This window comes from Saimiri boliviensis, chromosome 11 (assembly GCF_048565385.1).
Source record: "Saimiri boliviensis isolate mSaiBol1 chromosome 11, mSaiBol1.pri, whole genome shotgun sequence".
Lineage (NCBI taxonomy): Eukaryota > Metazoa > Chordata > Mammalia > Primates > Cebidae > Saimiri > Saimiri boliviensis.
In genome coordinates this window covers 37,390,581-37,415,305 of record NC_133459.1, presented here as the reverse complement: position 1 = coordinate 37,415,305, position 24,725 = coordinate 37,390,581, and the positions used below count along the sequence as shown (strand labels likewise).

The following is a 24,725-nucleotide window of genomic DNA, read 5'->3' as shown; positions in this document are numbered from 1 at the left end:
GCAAAACTGTGCCTCTACAAAAAAAATACAAAAATTAGCGAGGCACAGTGGTGCGTGCCTGTAGTCCCATAACTCAGGAGGCTGAGATGGGAGGATCACTTGAGTTCAGGAGGTGGAGGCTGCAGTGAGCTGAGACTGCACCACTGCACTTAGCCTGGGCAACAAGTGAGATGCTATCTCAAAAAAAAAAAAAAAAGTTCATAGTATCATTTTTTAGAGTAACAAAGATAATGGACTTAGCCAAAATGCCTTATCCATTATGTACAGAATAATGGATAAAGAAATTGTGTTAACTTATACAGTGGAATCCTATTCAGAATTAAAAATGAATATATTACTACTGTGTATATCAGCTAGGATGAATTTCACTCTTTTGAGTGAGAGTAGGTAGTCATAGAAGAATATCTATAGAATGATTCCATTTATAGAAAATTCGCTGACAGGTAAGTAAAACCATATTTTGTTTGAAGATCCATACAGGGAAGTTAAAACTATACAGGAAGTCTAAGGAATGATTAAAACACAATTGAGGGTAGTGTTTACTGCAGGGTGTGGTGGAATTGACAGGAGAGGGTAAGAGATTGGGGAGGAGCACAGAGGAAGCTTCTGAGACATGGCCAATATTCTATTAGACTTTTATTTCATGATTATTCTTCAGACAGTACATGTGTGTCTTAAACCTTCTTTTGTTTGATAATTTTATAATAATAATTTTTATTTTAATAATAATATAATAATTATTATAATAAAGAAGGAATCTCAGGGACAGGCAATGGTTTGCCCAGAGTAAGAAGGAGACAAGGATATAAACCATGGTCTCCAGGTTGGTGTCCCTTCTGAAGCGTTAGTGATAACCCTCAGCCTTCTGCTGCCTGTGGCTTTCTCTCTCCATTGCACCTGTGTGCTCATGACTCCCTGAGGCCTGTGACTCCTTCCTCCAATTTGCAGGCCTCCCTCACAAGACAAGAAACTAAGTTATGAGGCCATATTTCCAAACAAGACTGTATATTTCTCTACAATTTGTCCTTAGGAGGCAACACTGAAACCCAAATACCAGATGTGTCAGTCATCAATAAAAGGGCCAGTAAGCAGGTCTAATTTTTGAGTATTTGTAAAATGCCAGACATTTCTGGCAAATGCCAGAAAGGAGTTGCCAGAAATGCTGACATCAGAAAGGTCTTTGGAGGTAACACTGTCCAAGTCCTTCATTTTTTTAATTTTTATTTATTTATTTATTTATTTTTTGAGGTGGAGTCTCGCTCTTTCACCCAGGCTGGAGTGCAGTGGCGCGATCTTGTCTCACTGCAACTTCTGCCCCACGGGTTCAAGTAATTCTCCTGCCTCAGCCTCCTGAGTAGCTGGAATTACAGGTGCTCGCCACCACACCCAGCTAATTTTTGTATTTTTGGTAGAGACGGGGTTTCACCATGTTGGCCAGGCTGGTCTGGAACTCCTGACCTCAGGTGATCTTCCCGCCATGTTCTCCAAAAGTGCTGGGATTACAGGTGTGAGCCACTGCGCATGGCCGAGACCTTCATTTTATCTGAGCACTAGGAACCTACCCATGGCCATAGGGCCAGGAAGTGGCAGAGCTGGGACTGGAGTGTCCAGTTCCTAAGCTCCTGGGAAGCTGCTTCCATTGCTCCAAGTCAGCAATAGTGTCCTCCTGCTCTTAGGTTCCTGAGAGCACTCAGGAAAATGGAGAGTAAATGTAGGGTGGGGTGAATGTTTGCATCCTATTTCCTGTGATTATGACCTCTGGGTTGCAATTACAAAAGACTCTTATGAATCATCAGAGAAACACCCTAGAATGTTCTGAATCGTTTCAGTATTAACTACCTTCTAGAATCCAGGGTATTCCAAAATCTTGGCTAATAAGGGTATTAATTGATTTAGCAAATATTGACTCTCACCTGTCCAGTGCAAAGTATGGAATTAACATGCATGTGGTCGTGGGGAGACAGGCAGAAGTAAAGAGGTAAGAGGCTTGTTTTTATTTTATTTTATTATTATTATTTTTGTTTGAGATAGGGTCTTGCCCTGTTGCCCAGGCTGGAGTGCAGGCGCATGATTACAACTCACAGCAACCTTGAACTCCTGGGCTTAAGTAATCCTCTTGCTCCAGCCTCTCAAGTAGCTAAGACTGCAGGTGTGTGCCACCATGCTCAGATAATTTTAAAATCTTGTAGCAGAGATGGGGTCTTGCTATGTTGCCCAGGCTGGTCTCAAACTCCTGGGCTCAAGGGATCCTCCTGCCTCAGTCTCTTGAAATGCTAGGATTACAGGTGTGAGCCAATGCACCTACCCAGGTCTGTTTTTTAAAGAATGGGGACCCTTATGGAGTTGGTTAGAGAAAGGTTGAATCAAGACATTGGTATCAAGGTGGTATGTTAGTTTTTTTTTTAAACACACTGCTGCTGTAACAATTTACCACAAACTCAGTGGTTTTAAACAGGACACACGTACAGATCTGTAAGTTAGAAGTGTGTTGCCGAACTCACTGGGCCAAAATCACGGTGTTGACCAGGCTGTATTTCTTTCTGGAGGCTGCAGGAGAAAGTAATTTTCTTGCCTTTTCCAGCTTCTAGAGGTCACCCACATTCTTGACTCACTGCCCCGTCCTTCATCTTTAAAGTCAGCAACATTGCATCCATCTGACCATTCCTCCAAATCACATCTTCTGACTTTCTTGTCCTCTTCTTCCACTTCTACAGATTCTTTAGAATATGTCAGGCCCACCTGGATAATTCAGGATTATCTATCTGCGGACTGGCAACCTTAATTCCATCTGCTACCTTAATTCCTCTTTGCCATTTGACATAACATGTTTACAGATTCTGAAATTAGGACATGGACATCTTGGGGCCATTATTCTGCCTACCTCACCTAATGTGTGGCAATTTACTGTAACCAAATTTCTTAAACGAATCAGCTTTTCTTGGAAGAATAGATCCCAGTTCCAAAGAACACCTTTAAGTGATCTGTGTCTGTCTCTTACTTGCAGATTTACCTGTAACAGCCTCTGGGCTTCCTCTATCATAACATGGACATGGAGGGATTATCAGCGAATGGGGGGCAGACACAGTATATGCACTAGAGGTACAGATGAATGAAATACAACTTCTGCTCTCAAGGAGCCCATGATCAAATGAGCCCACATTGCAGTAGCAATGGCTGCACAGCTACCTTGAGTTTCAGTGGTATAAAACAACAACCATTTTATCTCAGTTTTCAACTGGGCTGGCATCATCTGAAGGTTTGGCTGAGCGGGACACCCAAGAAAGCCCCTCATGTGGCTGGCAGTTGATGCTGGCTATCAGCTGGAGCACAGCCAGAGATGTTTAGTGGAGGCCTGATGCATGGCCTCTCCAGCATGATGGTCTCCAGGTGGTTAGACTTCTTTCCATGGTGGATGGTGCAGAAGGAGTGTTTGAAGAGAATCTGTGTGACCTTTTATGACCTAGTCTTGGAAGTTAAACAGCAACGCCCTCATGATAGTCTACTGATTGAAGCACTCACAGGCCCTCCCAGACTCGAGGAGAGGGGACGTTGCTCCCACCTCTCAATGGGAAGAAGGCAAAGAATTTGTGGCCATTTGCTTGAAAACTGCCACAATTGTCAGACAGGAACTCAGTGGGGGCAGCAATGATGCATGTGTTGTCTGCCGCTGTGTCCCCAGCCCCTGGCACAGTGACTGCATGTAGTTGGAGGTGTGTGGGTGTTGATGGAGGGATAATCATGATAACTAGACAGTTACCAAATGCTGGTGAGTTTATCAACTCATCTACTCTCCGTAGCAACCCTAGGAGGTGGGTGCTCTTACTATCCCTGCAGTGCCGTTGAGGAAATCAAGGCATGGACTGGTTAGGAAACTTGCTGAAGTCATATAGCTGGGCAATGGGGGAGCTGGGATTTGAACCTTGGTATTTTGTTTCCAGAGCCCATGTCTTGAACCATGTTTCCATGGTAACAGATGCATAAACAGTCCATTAAGACTCATGGTGACTAGTGCTACTAGTGAGGGGTCTGCAAGACCCCCTGGGAGGACACTGGACCAAGTGGGCAGTGGACGGAGAGGCAGGAAGTGTTTCAGAGAGGGATTGCATCTTTAAGGAGGATGTTTTTGAGGAGAGAGTTGCAGGGAGATTGTCTTAGGGTAAGTATCAGCATGAACAGAAAAGTCTGGAGGTGTGAAAAAAATGAGTATGGTTCCTGAGAAGTTCACTGGGCTGTGTACAGGTGATGACAGGAAGAAGATGAGGTTGGAGAGGAAGGTGAGGCCCAGCTTGCTAAGCCTGGAATGCTGTGCTCAAGGACTTTAGCTTTAACCCTGGACGAAGCTGGAAATTCATCATGGCTTTGAAAGGTCACTCTGTTCTTGTGGTGGACGAGCTTGCCAGCGGGAAGAAGCTGCTGGAAGGGAAGGCTTTCTGAAAGTAGCCTCCTCTCTTGAGCTTCTGCACTTAGCCTAGTACATCTGCACATTGGTGAGCAGAGTCTGCAGCAGTGGCTAGTGTGACAGATGGCACCAGGAATCTCTAAAGGAAACCTTTGAGGATGAGGCACAGGAAGGGGAAATCAGTGGTGGCAAAAACATTGGGAGCCATCTGGCATTCCACTGGATCCCATAGCCATCTGGGAGAGGACAGTGTTGTCTCCATTGACAGGTGAGGAAACTGAGACTGAGAGAGGAAAAATGACTTGCCTGTGTTCACACAGCTGGTAGGTAGCGTGGGAACCAAGAACAGTATCTTTCTGTCTTCAAGGCCCACAAGTCTGCTTTGGGCCATTTGATTACTCAGACCTGCTGGAGGGCCCCAGTGAGCTGCTCTGCCCCATTCCCAGCTCCCCAAAATCAGCTTGAAAGATGAAAGCTCAGAGGGAAAGGCCATGCCTCCGGAGTGCCAGGGCCAGCCACACAAGTAGCAGGGCTCAGAGCAAAATAAAAATGTGAGGGTCCTTGTTTAAAAATTGATATGAATTTCACGACAATGATAGCAAAGCTTTAAACTAAGCATGGTCCCTTCTCAGAGCCGGGCCCTGTGTGACGGCACAGGTCACATGCAACAGAGCAGTAATGTGCATGGCTTCTGTAGATGTGTCTCCATCTCTACTAAAGCCCAGGACAATCCAGATCAGCTCAGCTGGGTGGAGAAGCACCCAGAGACTCAGTGGAGAAGGGAGAGGCTGTGGGAGGATGAGAGGTGCACTCAGCAGGGGCCATGTCCATTCCCAGAGATTTTTGAAGCTTACTGCTGGCAGGACACCCTCTCGTGTCCAGTGGAAAGGAAGTCAAACATGAATTTTCACTCCCAGTGCTGGAGGTGTCCGGTTGAGCCCTGAGGGCTGGAAGCAGGGCTGAGGAGATGGGGCCCAGAGCACCTGGTTCAACCAAAGCTGTTTTACTCCCTTGGTTTTATGTCCTGGGTCTTTTGTAGGATGCTCTCCTGGTAAAAGATCTCTGTTACTGCAAACATATTTGGAAACCACTAAGGCCCTCACTGTTGGGCATCATTCTCTCACTTTGACCTATGATCACAGGTGGCATAGGCACATTCATTTAAGTATTCTCACCCCATTGTTCCCAGCATGACTTACCTTACGGTGACAGTTTGATGACATCATTCTCATGGTGCCAGTTCATCCACAGCCACTTATCTGGCTGTGAAATATCAACGAGAGGTAATTCCAAAGTCAGCCTGCCCTGGAGGGAACATGCTGTGGCCAGGTGCAAGGTGGATAAACTGAGCCTTCTCCAGAACATGAGCCTGTGCCTTTCCGTGCCTTCTGTTTGAGTGACACTCACGGAGACAGTGCCCACGCTTCAGCGCCCCAGTGCACATGCGCACACCAGTAACCCCCGCTGATCAGTGTCCACATATGCTCCTGACCCATCCTGCCAACTCAGACGGGACTCATGGCAACAATACTAACATTCACAGACATTTATTGAGCGCCGACTCTGTTGGGTGTTATTGTGAATGCTTTCATTTAGTCCTTCCAACTATTATTATTCCACATTATCCCCCCTGGATCTGGGTTCAAGCCCAGCCAGTCTGACTGCAGAGCCTTAACTACTCTGCATATATTCAACTATTAATTAATTAATTTATTTATTTATTGAGACAGTGTCTCACCCTGTCATCCAGGCTGCAGTGCAGTGGCACGATCTCGGCTCACTGCAACCTCTGCCTCCTGGGTTCAAGGGATTCTCCTGCCTCAGCCTCCCGAGTAGGTGGAACTACAGGTGTGTGCCACCACGCCTGGTTGATTTTTGTATTTTTAGCAGAGACAGGGTTTCACCACATTTGCCAGTCTGGTCTCAAACACCCGACCTCAGGTGATCTACCCACCTCGGCCTCCAAAAGTGCTGAGATCACAGGTGTGAGCTACTAAACCCAGCCTCAGCTATTTCTGACATGCTGCTATGGTCTGAGTGTTTGCATCCTCCCAAAATCCATATGTTGAAACCTAATTTTTAATGCAATAGTATTAAAAAGTGGGGCCTTTGGGAGGAGATAAGGTGATGGGGGCTTTGACTTCATGAACGGGATTAGTGCCCTTATAAAAGAGGCCTGAGGGAGCCTGCTAGCCTCTTTTTGCTCTTCTGCCATGTGAGGACACATAGAAGCTGTTGTCTATGAGGAACAGGGGAACAGGCCTTCATCAGACAGCAGATCTGTTGATGCCTTGATCTTGGGCTTTCTAACCCCTGAAACTATGAGCAATATGTTTCTGTGGTTTATCGATTACCCAGTCTATTTTGTTATCATAGCCCTAATGGGCCAAAGTGCATGCCTCCTAAATTCAGGTACGTGAAATTAGTAGTGAGTCAAACAGATGCGTCTCTGTCATGATGAAGCTAACACTCTGGGGTGGGGGCTGTGGGTATCAGTCATCCACCCAGATATTCCATCGCAAGTGTCGACTGGCTGCAGAAGAGAGGCGAAGGGAGCTGTGAAAACATGTGATGAGGAATCACGTAGGTTCAGGGAGACCTTCACCAGGAAGTCGTTTTCGACATGACGGCTGAGTGGACATTAACTAGTTTGGGGGATTTCATTTTTATGCTGAGGAAGGTGGGTGTAGGGCAGAGGGAGACCAGAACGGTGTAGGGCAGAGGGAGACCAGTACAGTGTAGGGGGAAGGCGTGTGCCTCTAGGGCAGGAAGGGTTAGAGGGAGAGATTAACAGGCAGCCTCAGAGTTAGCAAGAGGAATAAGGCAGCTGAGAAACATCTCATCCCAACCTGCCCAAATGGGATGATGGAATTAAGCAACGTAACTGCACCGTCTTGGGGCAGAGGCCCTTTTATTTGGGATGCGATGGGAAGACAGGGCTAATATCCTATCTTTCCAGTGTCCACTCCTGAGCCTAGGGAAGCTACTTTCAAGATCAGGCTTCCTTCCTCTGAGATGAAGGTGTCTGCCTTTGGACCATGGCTAAATTACATTTTTGGCACCTGACTTCAGGAATTTGTTAATTTAGGGAGTCTAGAATTCAGGCAGGTCTCAAAGTGTTCCCCAGCCAAGAACGATGCGCATCCCAGCGGGCTCTGGTTGTGACTGGAACCCTGAAAGAGAAACGTCTTTTATCTTTCCTCCCTTTTCCTTTTGTCAGAAGCAGGGTCTCCTTATCATTGGTCTATTTGTGCTGAGGTTGCTCATTTCTTGTTTTCTTTATGTTAATCAGGACCAATGCAAGTGTCATAAACTGAATGAGGATTTATCATACGGATGTTGGGTTGTTTTCTGAAATCCAAAGAGACCCGTGGCTGAGCCTTAGAAACAAACAGACCCACGTGGTGGAGCATAAAGCAGGATCCCCCCTCTGGTTCTGGAGCTGGCAGGGGACACAGCGACTCTGCTTTATTCCCTCAGTCTTGGGTACACTAGAGAGAGCTTAGAGAAGAGCTGCTCCTGCCCAGGAAGCAGAAAAGAGCCCAGTGTGCAAGAGGAAGAGGATGTTTTACTTCTTGTCATTAAACATAGAAACTGTCCCCACTAATAAAATATGGTCTAGTGAATCTCTAGACTTGGCCAATCAGGCCAACCATCTCTGCCACGTCAAGAGAGTTAAGTGCAGGGATGTAGAGAGGAGGTGGAGTGTGACTAGATGAGACCCCTTGTGAGCTGAGTTGAAAATGTGACGCAAAGGGAGACAACTTCCTCTTAATACTGATCAGTTGAGTTGAGTCTTAAGATGGCACCTAAATAAGCAGGCCACGCCTAAATCCTATGTCCTGGCCTATGTCTAGATCTCATTTCATTTAAAGTATTCCCTTGCTCTTGAAGTCAGACGTGGGCACTGGCTCCTCCTTGGTCCACCTCATCCAACATGGATACATTGAAAGGGGAAGCTTATTTCCTATTGGCTCACACAGCCCCAGTAGTGCTTTAGCAGAAGTGAGAGCTTACTGCTCATGGGTCCAGCTGCATTTATCTCAGGACATCAAAATAGAGCAATGCCAGAAATGAACATGCTTTCCTATTGGCATTTGCCATTGTAGGTAAAGTTACCTTAGCTTTCTTATCCCAGCTCTTGGAGCATAGGAACAAACCCAGTATTCACTTTTCTCTTTTTGTATTCCATGGCAAGATAATCATGAACAGAATTTTAAGAAAATAACCTAAAGTTCTGCACTTTAGGTTCTAGGTCCAAAACACAGCATCGAGTTGGAAAGCAGCCCATTCCTTCTGCCTCTGCGTGGAAGCCACCTAGATCCTCCCCAGCAAGGTCTGGATCCTAGCACGAGGGTTGGGAGCTCTTCTTTGGATGCTCCATCTCAGCCCTCGGGGAGGTAATGGCTGATCCTTATTTGTGCTATTCCTGCTTTTTTGTTTTGTTTTGTTTTTGAGATGGAGACTTACCCTATCCCCAGGCTAGAGTGCAATGGTGCAATCTCAGCTCACTGCAACCTCTGCCTCCCAGGTTCAAACGATCCTCCTGCCTCAGCCTCCTGAGTAGCTGGGATTACAGGCGTGCACCATCACGCACGGCTAATTTTTGCATTTTTAGTAGAGACAGGGTTTCACCATGTTGGTCAGGCTGGTCTTGAACTCCTGATCTCATGGTCCGCCTGCCTCAGCCTCCCAAAGTGCTGGGATTACAGGCATGAGCCACCGCGCCTGGCTCCTGTGTTCTTTAGAGTTCTTTTTTACTTATACCTTACTAATCATGTTATGCTTTTTACTTATCCTTAACTAATCCTGTTATAGTTAGTAATTCTCATATTGAGCTTTCTCTATTCAAGTTTCTGCATGTTTTTTTCCTCTCCTGATTGGACCTAGACTAACATACTGAGCTTGAAAAGGTATGGTTATGTCAAAGAATGGAAATACTAAATAAATGACCCAGTCTCCTCACTTGCTGGGGATGGGATAACTCTGGGTACATGTCTGCTTTGATCACTGAGTTTCCTTAGTGGAATGAGGCTCTGTTGCCCACTGAAATAACTGGCACAATAGTGCACCTGCTCTATTTCCCCCGCTTCTCTGCCAGCATCTCCTTCGTCTCCCAGACAAACCACCCGCATTCACCTACCTTTCTGTGGGTCCGCATCTAGGGAAACCTGTTGGCTCACACACTCCCAATGCTGCTTACTGCTTATTGGTCCAGCTGCATTTATCAAAATATAGCAATGCTAGAAATGAACACATTTTCATATCAGCATTTGTAGGTAATGTTGCTTTAGCTTTCCTTTTTTTTTTTTTTTTTTTTTGAGACAAAGTCTCACTCCATCACCCTAGCTGGAGTGTAGCGGTGCAATCTCGGCTCACTGCAACCTATGCCTCTTAGATCAGGTGATTTTCATGCCTCAGCCTCCCGAGTAGCTAGGACTACTACAGGTGTGTCACCTATAGTCCTAGCTACTCGGGAGGCTGAGGCATGAAAATCACCTGGCCACCACACCCAGCTACTTTTTGTATTTTTTTTTTTTTTTTTTTTTTTTTTTTAGTAGAGACAGGGTTTCACCATGTTGGCCAGGCTGGTCACAAACCCTTGATCTCAAGTTATTTGCCTGCCATAGCCTCCCAAAGTGCTGGAATTACAGGAGTGAGCCACCACGCTCATTCTATTTTAGCTTTCTTATCCCAGCTCTTGAAGCACATGAGCAACCAAGGCTTACCCAAGGTCACACGAGGAGTCAAGTTCTGCTCTGTAGGCTAGGCTCCAGCACCGCACTGCTTAGCCCCAGCGTTCTGAGCACGTCCTGCTCCCAGTAGGCTTTAGACGTGAATTCATGGTTACTTCTCAGTTAATTCTCAAGCTACTGGATTTCTACCTGGTTGATATTGTGTTGGAGATGCCAGTCACCACCAGGAAGGCACATACCCTTCCAAAAGTAGTCTCTTCTACTCAAGCACCTGCTCACTGGGAGAGGGTCTTAGTGCCCTGTGTGTAATTACATGGAGGTCTTTCACTGAGATTTCTCTATACGCCAGACACTTTGTTAAGCATTGACTTACATTGGCTCATACGGTCTGCATAGCCCTCCTATGCAGTAGGTCTCGGTTGTGTAATTCCATGATTCTAAGACAGGCATTTATTAATTTTTTGGGAGGTGGGGGACACTATCTCATTAAACACAGACGTCAATTGTGAGACACATCCCAATTTTTAGAATGCTACAAGGTGAAAAGATACAGGATTATCTTCACTTAACAACAGGCTTTGAAGACTCAAAGAAGTTAAATAGTGTGCCCAAGCTCACCCAGTTAATAAATGGCAGAGTTAGCATTCAAACCCAGGTCTCTTTGATCCTAAAACTCATGGTAATGAAAGATGACCTAAAACTTATGAGACATAAAGGAGAGACCTTTCACCTCTCCTTCCTCTTCTGTCCCTCTCCCTTGACCACAGCTGGTTGGCCCTGGTCTGTATACTCGATCTCCAGCTGCTCCAAGCATTGTCTTTCTCCCAGGAATAAAGTGTTCCTGGTCAGGGAGAATGAACCTGCCTGGGCTGCTGAGCTGGGGAACTGAGGAGGCTCAGAGCTCTGAACAAGCCGAAGTGTGAGGGAGCAGACGACACTGCATGGAAGGAGGCAGCTTGGGCGGGGACGTAAATGGGGCAAAGCTGCCAAGAAGGTGAGATGGAGAAATACCAGCTCCTGGGAGTCCTCTCTCTCTTTCCTCCCAGAGGATTATAGAACATTCTCCTGAATAAAAATAAAATTTGCCAGGCTCAGTGGCTCATGCCTGTCATCCCAGCACTTATGGGAGGCAGAGGTGGGCGGATCACCTGAGGTCAGGAGTTTGAGACCATCCGGGCCAACATGGTGAAACCTCGTCTTTACTAAAAATACAAATATTAGCTGGGCGTGGTGGTGCATGCCTGTAATCCCAGCTACTTGGGAAGCTGAGGCAGGAGAAGAGCTTGAGCCTGGGAGGCGGAGGTTGCAGTGAACAGAGATCACGCCGTTGCACTCCATCCTGGGCTATAGAATGAGACTTCGTCTCAATAAAATAACAGAGAATGATAAAATAAATAAAATTTATGTGCCACAAACATGCTAAGCCTTTACCTGCATAATGTCCTATCATGCTCGTGACAACACTCTGGTAGGTTCTAGTCTCACCCCACTGTAGAGTGGAGGACACAGGCTCACTTGGTCTCACAGCTGGAAAGCGTTGGAGCCGCCTCTGCATCTAAGAGGCCTCTGTCCAGAGCTGTGCTTCTCATTTCTGCATACCCTTGCTTTGGGAAACAAACCAACCCTACATCACCTTTTTATTCACCCCAGTTTGTGTGAGTCTCTCATCCTTGGCATTAAGCAATCCTAACTACAACAGACGTTTCCACAGAGGATTTTGTTTTCCCCTCCGGGTTTATCCTGTTTGACTGTGGTATCAGTGACAACATCTGCTTTGTATTTTCACAGAATCTTTTTCAAAGCGTGTACTTGAAGCGTGACTGAGTGTTTGGTTTGTGGGCTGAGTGAATACGTTTTATTTCTCTGATAATCCATATCTCTTGGGCACGTGGTGACTCTGAATTGTTCTGATTGTTTGATTCATCTGAGAGATTCATGCCTCAAGATTGGCTTCTCACCACCCCTTCTCCATCTCATGTGATGGATTAATCCATTTGAATGGGGTTTTATGCTTCTACGTAATTTATTTACTAATCCATGCACTCCTTCAGCAACTGAGCATTTACTGAGTGGCTCCTTTTTTCGTACACATTGTGCTGGTGACCAGAGAGCCGAGTCAACAGTGTCTCTGGCTTCAAGGAGCCATCAGAATGTGGCATGGGGAGGGTGGTGGGAAGGAAGGTCATTGGTGACCCCACAGCATCCCAAGAGCTATGACAGAGGCAAAAACAGAAGTGACGAGCCTTCAGAAGAGCAGCTTGTACATGAGTCTGGGGGAGGGTCTAGCAAGGCTTCCAAGTGAGCTGACCTCAGTGCTGAAGGACAGGTGGGTGTTAGCTACATAGAGGAAGGGTGGGGAAGTGGGGGAGCATTTGAAGCAGAGACAATAGTAGCAAGTATCAAAGTCAGGAGAAAGGAGAACTGCAACTCACCTGATGTTGCAAAAGCATAGGATGAGTGGACTTAGGGCAGAATGACCAGGAGATTGTACCTGTGAGGGCTTCGGGGGACAGACTGAGAAGCAACCTTACTAACACTCTTGATGGTTGCTGCCGAGCAGTAGGATGGGTGAGGTGGAGCGGCAGTTTCCCGTCAGAAAATTCAGCTGGGAGACAGTACTCTCATCCAGCAGGGCTGTGGCCATGGGGATGGTGAAGAGAAAACAGATTTGAGACACACGTGGGAGGTGCAATTGCCTGAACTTGATTGGAGCAGTGTTGAAGGAGAGGGAGGCGTTCTTCATTCTTAGGTCACTGGTGCAGGTGATCATGTGGGGGTGGCATCGTTTATTGAGATGGTGAGGAAGGGGATGGAGCAGCCATGGGGGCTGGGACTGGGTTAGGGAGGATGAGTTCAGATGTGAATATGCTGAAATAGATGTGCCTGTGGGATATTTAGGGGAATGTTGGATATTTGGGGGTAGAACTTGAGAGAGGGGTAAGCAGCAGAGGCACCAATGATCAGACAGCATCAGCATCCTACAACTGCCTTGGGAGTGAAACACGATGATGATGTCAGGAAAACTCTTTTGCTTATCTTAGGCATTTTGGATTTTTTCTAACAAGTTTTTTATTTGGAAACTTCCGCTATTTGTGTCTGGGGTGTGTAGTCAAGTAGCAGTGTTGGTGCATCCAGCATTGATAGTTTCCCTGGAAAGATACATCTTCCTGCATTTTTGGATGTGGTATGTCAGAGTTGATGTCGAGGATTTTGCTTCTTTGCAGTTTATTGATACATTCTTTGCATTTGGTATCCATAGTCCTCTGGCCATCACCAAGTCAACAGGATTCTAATATTCTTTCCCCTGATCCAACCAAAGCTCTTTGTAAATTGGACTCAGCAGGAGTAAGTCCAGTGACCTCATAAATAGTGGAAATGATTGCAAATCAGAATTCATATATGTTCCCAACTCAGTGGGTATCCTTCTCCCCCACAAAGGAAGCAATCATCGCTTTCAAATTTCTGTTTGCCCTTTTACTCAGCAATGTTGGAAGAAAATATATAGAGAGATTTTGCTCCATAAGCCTGAAAGGTCCACTTCCTCGACTTGAAAAAATAAAAGTCCTATGTCTAGCCCTATGTAGTCAGGTAGTCCCACTTGGGGAATACAGGGCTGGCTAGGGGCTCACAGAAATATTCTTCCAAGGCACTTGGGAAAATATTTCATACTCAAACACTTAAAAAATTTATGGCAGGACTTCTTTCCATCAACATCTGTGTTCCCTTCCTTCCATGACACCCTACATTTCCCTGGCCTGTAGGACCATGTGACTCATGGCTGATGAACATGGGCAGAAGTGACTGTGCCCTTTCTGGACTTGGCCCCTCAAGAGACCCTCTATGTTCTCTTTCTCCCTTGTTTTCTGGCCTTTTCAGTGATCCAGTGGAGGACTCTGAGTCCCTAAGAGATGATGAAGCGATTAGATGAAAGGAGCTTGAGTCCCTGAATGACTGCGTGGAGCAGAGTCCCACTTACAGACCTGCACCGAACACTATCATGAAAGAGAAATAAACCTTCCTGGCATTTAAACACTGAGATTTTGGAACTGTCTGATGTGGGAGTCAGGTTTTCCTTTCCAATACATACTTCTTTTAAGACCCCTGATGGGTTTGAATGGAAAAGTCTTTTCCTCCCTTGCTTCTATCCCTTGCCCCGCCCCCTGCTTTTTCCTACAGAGAAATATATGAATCCAGTAACTTTAGTTCTGAGGCATCAAGGGTATCTAAGATAGAGTGGGGGCAATAGATTGCTTGGGAGAGAGCGTGAATAGTCAGTCTTGGATTCTCATCCTGCCTGTTGCTTTTACTAGCTGATGAACCACTTAATTTTGCCCAATCTCACTTTCCTCACTCGTGCAATAGGGGCATATATGAATAAGAGGGGTTGCTGTGAACGTAGAGGAGATCATGGACATGAAAACACAGTTTTATAAACTGTGAAGCTCTATATGCCTGTGGGTGACTATCAGGGAAGTAGGAGGATGTTGCAGGTTTCCTGAGTGATGTCCTTACCCTCTCTGTTCCCTCACCTTAAATCTGCAACTCTGGCAATCCATTTTTTTAAAGTGGAAGCACTAACATTATGCCCCAAATTCTATTATGTTGCACTGGTGGAAATATTCCTTGGGTAGCATTTATAGAAAATGAAGTTAATTTTGCCCCTTCTCACTGCTTTTTTCTTTTTTCCTTTAGTCGTTACTAGATTTATGGAGGGATTCATAGCACACTTAATAAGTCAATTAAATTTCATTTAGTTTACAAAAAACCTCTATTCTAAAAACTCCCAAGAAACAAAACCGCATCTATTCACACAAATTGTAACACTCGTTATCTGAATAAACAATTTCTTTTTATGTTTTATTGTTTTTATGTCCTAAAAGGACAGAGAGAGTCACCAGTCTTGGAATTTCCATAATTTAAGAGCAATCATTTGCTTTTTCTAATTTATCCTAATGAGCTCACATTTTTTCTTTATCAGACTCATTTTCTCTGGCAAAAGGTCATCATGAGCAATCATCCATGTCTGCTGGGTATAAATTGTTTTCATAACAATTTTCATTTGCCTTGGAAAATGTGCCAGGCTGAAAACATGGCCACTTTGTATCTGTGACAGCACACATCACATTTCCCCCGTTTGCTTTGGTATATCAACCTTCCAACGAATAATAAACTGTGGAAGTAGTAATGCTAGCTGATGATGTGGACTAAGGACTCCTTCCCTCCCTGAAGATTTCGCTCACAGACCCTGCCTTCCAATACTGTGTGACCATCTTGCCTTCCCTCTCTGGCTCCTCCATGGCTCCAGGTTCAATTACTGCTTCTCTTCCACCTCATTCGTGAACTTTCTGGCTGCCTTTGCCCTGGACTTGGACATGAATTCCCATTTCCCCTGTGTCCTATGACTGAAGGCTAGGCAGGCCCACTCTCATGCCCAGCCTCAGCTCTTAAGGTTCCTGGGCCAAGCCTGGGATCCTGTGATCATCAGAGGATGAGAGGGGTTCAAAAAGTGTCACATTTTATATTGTATCTTTATTTTCCAAATGTTCAAATGTGTATTCCGTTGATTGATTGATTCATTCAACAAATGTGACTAAGCCCTACCCTGTCTCAGTGACTGAGCACAGAGGTAAGAGAGAACATATTCTTACCCACAGAGTGCTCACAGTTCAGTAGTGGGGATGGAAAACTGAACAAGAAATGATATTGGCATTGTAAAAAGTGCAGAGATAGCAGGGGAGCAGGTGTTGGGTGAAAGTTCCTACTTGGGTTCAAGTCAACCAAACAGGACATTCTAAAAAAGGAGCTAGACCAGCATGGTCCAATAGGAATATAATGCTAGCCACAAACGAAATTTGAAAAATTTTTAAAATAAAATTTAAAAAATTATACAGTAAAATGAACTTTTTGTATCTTTTAGTGTTCCGTTCTATGAATTTTAATACATGTAATAAATATGTGTAACTATGACCACAGAGTACAGAACGGTTCCATCACCCCAAAACTTTTTCTCTGAACTACCCACGTGCATTCCACCTTACTCCAACCCCTCATCTCTGGCAACACTCAACTAATTTCCACCACCAAGTTTGGTCTTCTTAGAATGTCAAGTAAATGGAAGCGTGCATTGTGTAACCTTTTGCAATTGACTTTCTTGACTCAGCATAATGTCTTTAAGATTCAACCACGCTGTCCAGTTTATCAATAGTTCGTTCCTTTTTACTGTGGAATAGTTTTCCATTTACCCAGTGAAGGGCATGTGAGTTGCTTCCAGCTTTTGGCTAGCACAGAAAACGCTGCCCTGAACATTTGGGTACAGGTTTTTGTGTCAACGTAAGTTTTCATTTCTCTAGGGTAAATGCCCAAGAATAGCGTTGCTGGTATAGATGGTATGTGTGTATTTAACTTCTTAAGAAACTATCCAACCTCTTTCCATAATGGTTGGGCCATTTTGCATTCCCAGCAGAAATTTATGAGCGTTCCAAATGCCCCTCATTCTCACCGGTGCTTGATATTGTTCATATTTTTTATTTTAGCCTTCTACAGGTATGAAGTGTTATCTTGTCATGGCTTTATTTTGCATATCTCCTAGTGACTATTGATGTTGAACATCTTCTTACATGTTTACTTGACTGCCCTTCTCCTCTTTGGAAGTATCTGTTCAGGTCCTTTACCTGCTTCTTCTTACTGTGTTTTGAGAGTTCTTTATACATTCTGGATACAAATCCTATGTCAGACATGTGGTTTGAAAATATTTCCCTGTCTATAGCTTGCCTCCTAATGATCTTCTTAGTGTCTTTGGCAGAGCAAAAGTTTTAGTTTTTTGAAGTCCAATTTGTCCATTTTTTCTTTTGTGGATCATGCTTTTTTGTGTCATTTCTAAGAGCCCCACATACTTTAAATTTTCCAGTAGCCATTTTTCAAAAGGTAAAAAAGGGAAAATTAATTTTAATAATGTATTTTAACCCAATATTTCCAAAATACTATAATGTTAACACATAATCATCTAAAAATTATTAGAAAACGATGTATTTTATATTCTTCTTCTGTGCTTATTCTTCGGAATCCACTGTGTATTTTGTACTATAAGCCGTCTTGATTCCAACTGCCCGCATTTCAATTGCTCGACATGTGACTAGTGGTTATCGTGTTGGAGAATGCAGAGCTAGACCATGGGGAAAATTTTCAGAGGTGATGATTGATGACTCTTGAACTCCTCACCCACTTTAAGAGTACAAAAGGGAGAGGAGTCAAAGATCAGGGGAGCGTTTGGGGAAATGATTTCTTCAGAGAAAGCTGTGTTGTGGATGCAATCCCGTTTCCATGGAGGGGTGGAACCTGCTGCTTCTTAACCTTAAACCAAATGAGGGGACCACAAGGAGAGGTGCTCCTCAGGGAGAGGAGCTTTGGAAAGGGAGGCTGTTGTGCTGTGGGCCCCAAGGGGAGGGATGGGAGATGCTTGCCTCTTGCCTCAAGCCTTGAGAAAGAGCTCTCTTGGGTCATGTGGAAAGCTTCACATACGTCCTCTCTAGTTGGAGGACATCTGAAAAACCTAAAGAACAAGGCAGCGACTGAGCAGCCTGTGACAGCCTAGCAGAAATGACTGTGTTTGGAGGCCCTGCACTCCCATCTTTTAGGATAAAAAAGGCAAAAGAATGCAGGAGGGTTTTCTGAGAATATGCAAAAGAGAGAAAGCCACTGTCAGGTCTTGTCCAGGAGAACCACTTGGAGAAGCAAAAGGACCTCAGCAGAGAGCAGCTGGAGGTGCCACCCAACGCTTTGCAACTGAGGAAGGGCAAATGACTGTCTTAAGCAGAGATACCGCTGCCAAAGTCAGGGGAACCGCAGGGAGAGTGGCGTTTTCAAAGAGCCCATGAGAGAAAGGAAGGAAGTCAGCTTTAAACATCCACTGTGTTAGAGAACAGCAGTGCTGGATCTCCACGTACCAGGCAAAACAGAACATTCCGGATCCCTTACTTCATTCTCCTCTTTTCACTTTATCCCTGGAGAGGTCAGAAAGGTGGCTGGCAAACAGGATAGGAGGAGGGGCATAGGTGAAAAAAGAGAAGAAGAAGATCTACCATGCCCCTCTTCTCTGACCACAGGCATCCTACCTGCAACATCCTGGGGTGAGCAGAGTGCAAAAGCCTCAGTTTTCAATTTGACTTAAGAGTTTGATCATGACATTGAAATTAACGTCCCTTTAAACGACACAGGGACTTAGCGAATGTAAGACTGTTGGTGCTTCTCACCTGTAACTGTCATGGTCTCATATCTAGTCTCCTGCCTTTAGACTTCCATCATTCCCTCTGCTCTCCAGCCTGCTCACTGACTTTGGGTATGTAGTCTCTTGAGTCTCAACCTTGGTTATGCTCCGCTTCTCAAAATCCTGTCATCTGAAAACTTCTTAAGGTTCTCCATGGGACAGAAGAAGATGCTCCCTTTATTCAGTCCAAAGGTGTCCCAGTAGTAGTCATGGCGGGGTTTTTGATGGTGGTCATGGTGGGATAAGGTATCACAGGGAGTGTACCTGTCTCAGAGGCTCCTGGGGCCTTTGCCCAGAAAGCACAGATAGAGTTTAGTTTGCTTGTAGTGGGGGAAATCATACATTCTCAAGTAAAATTGATCAATTGGAAATGTTGAAATATCATTAGATTGTCTTTGATTAAAAATAGCCCGTCAACCAATCATCGAATGTATTTGGTGGAAAATATAAGACATCAAATTGGGTGATTTATTAATTCTAGAAATATTGTTTGAAATAAGCCCATGCTAGGGAGCTAGAAATACAACATATTAGTGACAGTCTCTGCCTTCGGGGAGTTTAGTTTATTCTATATTAGTGAGAACTTATAGTGAAGTGGGACGGTTGTTATGGTAGAGGACGTTCAAAGTGCTTCGGATGCTCACAGCAGAGACAGCGCTTAAAGCCTTGCAATGTTGGGTTTCTAGCATTCAGGGATCACATCTAGAACCGTACATAGCCTTGGAAAGAAAATAAATATCAGAAGGCTCCAGACCCCAGAAGAAATAACAGCAACAGCATTATTTGGTATGAACATAATAAGGAAGATGAAGGCAAGAAAAGAGCAGAACTTTCTGATGATAAACAGGGAAAACAGAATCACACTCCTCAATCATGGGGAAAAAAAGAATCAAAGAATTATCATTGGCGTTTTAAATCACTTATTGATCCCCCGTGATGGGTATAAAACAGTCATATTTTCCAGATAATGGTTAAAAATGAGTGTTAGTCTGATGCAGCGCTTCTGCGGTGGTGGTAGGAATACACCTCTGAGATTTCCAATATCTCGGAGCGGGTTGACCAGCAACCCTCGCACTGTGTTCTCAAATCCTTCCAGAGCTGCTCCTCCCTGAGCTTGCCTCCTGGCCATGCTTCTGTAGGTTGCTCCCAGGGATCAGAGTGTGGCAGGGATACTAAGGCGGACTTGGTTCCTAGGAGACCTGGGGCTTTTCGGATGGGTAACTGTAGCTTGACACCCTTCTGACAGCCTGCCAGACTTTTCTTACAACTCCATGGCAGTCTAGAATGCTTCCACTAAATCTTTCTTCCTCCCTTTTCTCCACTTGGGGTTAGACCTACATTCCAGCCTTTCTGGAACCCTCTCATTTTCTTTGTTTTCTTTTTGTTTGTTTGTTTGAGACGGAGTCTCACTCTGTTGCACAATCTTGGCTCACTGCAACCTCCACCTCCTGGGTTCAAGTGATTCCCCTGCCTCAGCCTCCCAAGTAGCTGGGACTACGGGCACGCACCATCACATCCAGCTAATCTTATTTTTAGCAGAGACAAGGTTTCACCATGTTGGCCAGGCTGGACTTGAACTCCTGACCTCAAGTGATCCCCCTGCCTTGGTCTCCCAAAGTGCTGAGGTTAGAGGGGGATTACAGCCTTTAGCCACCATGCCTGGCCCATGCTCCCCATTTTCTATCACCATTGCTTCCCTAATAAATTTTTGGCACATCTAATTCTGTCTGGTATCTGTAGCTCAGAGGACCCAGACTAATGCATGTTCTTAAAAGAGTGTTCAAGAGGGGATTGGTAGATGGTTTCTTGAGGCATCTTTTTTTACCTAGAAACCATCAGTGCTGTCTGGGTGGGTGCAGCAGTGGAGGGGTGCCAAGCCAGGCCATGGAGCATGGTGTCACACATATACCTGGTTCAAAGCTTGGCTCTTCCACCTACAGCTGTGTGATCTGTGGCAAGTTACTTAATCTCTGCTATCCTCAGTTTCCTCATCTGTAAAATGGGATACTCATTTTTTTTTCCCTCACAGTTTTTCTGTGGGGATTAATTGAGACAATACATATAAGGGTTTATCATAGCATCTGGCACATAGTGAGCTGGTTGGGGCTGGCTGCTAAGGGTTTTATTCTCTGCCCTTCAGTACCAGGCTCCCCGCTTTCCCTGAGACGAGAAGGGAGGGAACACAGTACAGATGGTCATCTTTCACAGAGGCCCCTGGATGCAGTACCCTTTAACACTGCCTAACAAGGTCCTACAGAGTTGTGCCTTCTGCTTCTTCCTCTGACCTCCTGTTAATGTCTCTCTCTTGGTTCTCATTGTACAGAGTCCTGTATGGCTCTCAGTGGCTCTCTCCAGACCTTTTTCTAGGAACTTCCCCTCCCTATCTGTACAATCACCATAGAAGCTGCCACATTGGTGTGCTGTCCTTCTATCCCTTGGACACTATTGATAATTCAAGAGGGGGCACCTGTCTCAAAATGAGACATCAATGTCATGGCCTCAGGAGTAGTTGAGGCCATGACACCTCAAGCTCTGAAGCAAAGGAGAAAGCTAGGCTACAGGAGATAAAAGAATGTGCCTGTCACACCAGAGAGGGAGAGATGGGAGAGGGAGAGAGATCTGACTGCATCCAAGTCCTTGGCTTTGGTTACTCCTTAGGTTTTGTTAGACATACCAGCATTCTTATAATCAACGTCCTGTTTGCCTAAGGTATCTGTTTGAGTAGGGTATCTGTCACTTGCAGTCCAGAGTTCTGATGAATGAAGGTGTATTTCTGTTCCATGTGTCTATCCTGCCTTCCCACCTTGACTGTAAACCTTGCCAGAGCCTCTGCTACGTCTCTCATTCCACTTCTGCCCACAGTGCCCGGAATAGTGCCTGGCCCCTGCAGCTGCTCCAGACAGATGTGCTGTCAACAATAAGGCTCAATCAAATCTTCTGCTCATGGAAGGTTTCTATATATTCCACACATGATGTCATAAGACCACTTTAAATCCATGCTCAAAGTTCCGGTTTAAATGTGCTAAAAATGCTCTGTGGCAAGGACTGTGGGTCCTTTTGGAAAAAAGCTTCCAGCAGGTATTTTGTAAGAGGCATGGTGGGGTTTCACGTTAATGGGTGTTGCCAGGAGAATTACTGTCCTTAAAATGAAACGATGTTGCCCCATCCCACCCTGGGCTCCCCCAAATCCCGCCCCTTTGCTCCCTGCTCCACCAAGCAGCCTATTTAAAAATGCAAACATTGAAGAGGTCACTGAGACTACAACCTGGATCCTCTGTGGCTGTAGATTTATAAGGGGCTAGATTCTTTCTCGAGGTCTTTCACATACACTTTTCCATCCACTCATTATTAAGGTGTACAATCCATGAGGGCAGATATTGGTTTAGTGTTTCCTACGTAAGCTTGCCTAGGCTGGGCTTTTCAATAAACACTTTAGACCCAGATTCTGCCAGTATTTATTATTTGCCTTCCGTGAGCCTGGCCCTGAGGTCTTTCTCATGCTTTACGTCAGAAACGCCATGACCCAGGATTGGTGATCCCACTGAACAGAGGAACAAGCACACACAGACAGGTCAAGGAAGTACGGCAGGCCACACAGCCAGTCCCTGCCAGGCTTTGACTCCACATCTAGTTCTATTTCCACATACATGAGTAATAAATGATGGAGGAGCCTCATGGGTGAGGTACTCTTTCAAAAGAGAGGTAAGTGGAATGTGTTTCTCTCAGATTGTGGAAAAAATCAGTCCAAACGGGTTTCCTCTTCGTGATACTAGGGCTGGGACTCGGGTCAGAGGAGTGGGCAAAACTTAAGGGGGTGCCAAAAAACTCAGTAATCAAAGGACATGATATTTTAACGTAGTGTTTAAAAAAATTAAAGGTAATGAAAAAAATCATTGATGACTCAAATACCAACATTTTAATTAAAGACAGGCTCTGTTGACAGGGCCAGGAATAAGTGAGGGAAATTAGATGAACCATGCAGGTGTGGAGTAGACTGTGAAAGGTACTGAGGACATGGCCATGAGTCCATCAAAAGCCATTTTGTCTCTTGGCTTGAAGATGAACTACATGTCTCCTCCTCCTTTGCAGTTAAGTGTGGTTAAGTTCTAGCTGATGGATTGTCAGTGGAACTAATGTAAGCTACTCCGGACCTGGCCATTAAAAATTATCTAACATTCACTCTTTCATTCTCTTTCCCACTCCCAGCTAAATACAGATGAGCACGATGACCGCATATGCTCAGGGGTGAAAATGACAGAGCCACAAGATACAAAGAACCTGGAAAACAGAATCACTAATGGAAAAGAGCAGCCCACTGGTCAGATTAAGCCCCCTTTTAGGACTTTTAAAAAATCTTATGTTGGGTTAATCCGCTGAGATTTGGGGGGTTTTATACTGCAGCAGCCAGTATTACTTTAACTAATATAGAACTTGTTACCAGAAGTGGGGTGCCACTGTTACAAAAACCTAAAATACATGACATTGACTTGATGGTCAGGTGGCAGGCAGCAAGGAAACTGGGTTTGGAGCTGGAATTATGGAAAGCCATGACATACAGGGGCAAACCATTTGGTGAAACTGTCACCTGTGATAACTTGAAGGCGGACCAGGTGCCTCCTGAGCCTGTGGCATTAGGACAACACCACTGGAAAGAGTCAAAGCAATAGTATGAGTTGGATTTTCCTTTCTGCTTTTGCAGTGTATTACTGGAAGGAGATGAACTCAAGAGCGACTTGGCTGGTTAGTCTTAAAACACCTCTGGAGTCCCTGAACGTGCACAGAAGAGAGCAGCTGCAAAACTCACAGAACCTTAAAGAAGGGAATATTCTACACAGCCCACTTCCGACGGGGCCACAGGAGACAATCAGCAAGGAGAAACTTCTGAAAGCCAAGTCAGGAACCACAAAAAGTAATGAGAGTGGCAGATTCTCCCAGAGAGCAGAGCCAGTGTGTAATTAGGAGTATTTCTCCACTGGAAGCATGAGTATCTCTCCTTATTCCTCTAAATTATGGTAGCAGGTTGTTTATCTAGGCCATTTTCTTTGCACCCCTTGCTGGGTTGTGTGCTCCTTGAAGGCTGGCTTGGTGCTTAATGTGTTGGTCAGAGTGTGATGAGATTTGCATTTTACCTTGCACTAGCAACGATATAACCTTTTCTGCAACACGGTATACATCAGGAGTTTTTAAAATGCTTATACCCTTTAGCCCAGTAATTCCATGTCTAGAAATCTAGTCTGAGGAAATAATCTGATATGTAAATGGAGATTTAAACATAAAGATATCCAACAAAATATTATTTAAATGGTAAAAATTGGATGTTACCTAAACATCCAATGGTGAATTAAATAAATGACTTAGGAAATTAGTAGTTTTTATAGGGTGCAATAATATTTCTCCATTAACCTTTTTCTTTGCATGGAAAAAGTTTTTAATGATTCAGGGAAATGCTTATGATGCAAAATTGTGCATATACTAAGACTTCAACTATGTACAGGACATATGTACAAAAAAAAATGCTGGAAGGAAATGTGTTAAAATGCTACTGGTGATTGTATGGAGAATTGCAGGGTTTACTACAGATAATATCTTTGAAGTTTTCTGTAACACAATGTACAGATTTTCCACAAAGGTCATGGATTACTTTTCGAATTAAAAGACAACATCCTACCTTAAAAGAGAGGAACTTGATGATGTGTCAAAGTCTTCTTACACCTGCTGTTCTTCCTGTTCCAACATCGGGCTTGATGTGCTGGAGGCAGCATTGGCCTGATGGAGACCTGAGTTCTAGATTAATTTGCTATGTGACCTTTGGCCTCACTTGAGCCTGTTGTCCCATTTTTACAAAGAAGGGGCTGCATGGGATAATATCGGACCCGCCTTTCCAGTTCAAAAAGTCTTTGTACAAATGTGCTGAATCACTCTCCAGTTTTATCATTCTTTTTCATTCCTGGAGGTAAAACCAACCTCAAAATCTTGGAGCCTGATAGACTTTGAAATTGGACCTCATTTTAATTCTCAAGTTTTTAGCATGAGAGCAACATTCAATATGGTTCTGAAATATCTCATGCAAAAAAGTGCCAGAGTCATAGACTGAAATATTTATTTGAATATAAATGAACTCAGATTTGCCAAAATACGTTCCCCCTGTTGTCATGGACACAAATGCCTGACTTTCTGATTTGCATTTCTTTTCTAATGGGTACAATATGTTTCAGCTCCTCATTGGTGCTGGGATTGGATTTGAGAAACTCACCCTTCTGTGAGCTCCCCAAAATGTCAGCGAGTGGGGAACTTTTCTGCCTTTGATTCCACCTTACCTAGCCAGCTGGAAGTAAGTTTGCACCTCTGTGGGGTCAGAGTAGGGGCT

The 24,725-nt window shown here is 44.6% G+C and overlaps 1 long non-coding RNA gene across 3 annotated transcripts in view; it reads left to right on the top strand.

The window, feature by feature from the left end:
- LOC141580233 (uncharacterized) overlaps positions 1 to 24,204 on the top strand; it is a 95,226-nt gene extending 71,022 nt beyond the window's left edge. For 2 of the 3 annotated variants that reach the window (XR_012512384.1, XR_012512383.1), the window contains 2 exons: positions 22,565 to 22,676; positions 23,058 to 24,204. This is a non-coding gene — a long non-coding RNA (uncharacterized LOC141580233). The remainder of the gene's footprint in view (positions 1 to 22,564; positions 22,677 to 23,057) is intronic. The other variant, XR_012512385.1, reaches the window with a different exon arrangement.
- Positions 24,205 to 24,725: the final 521 nt, after the last annotated feature.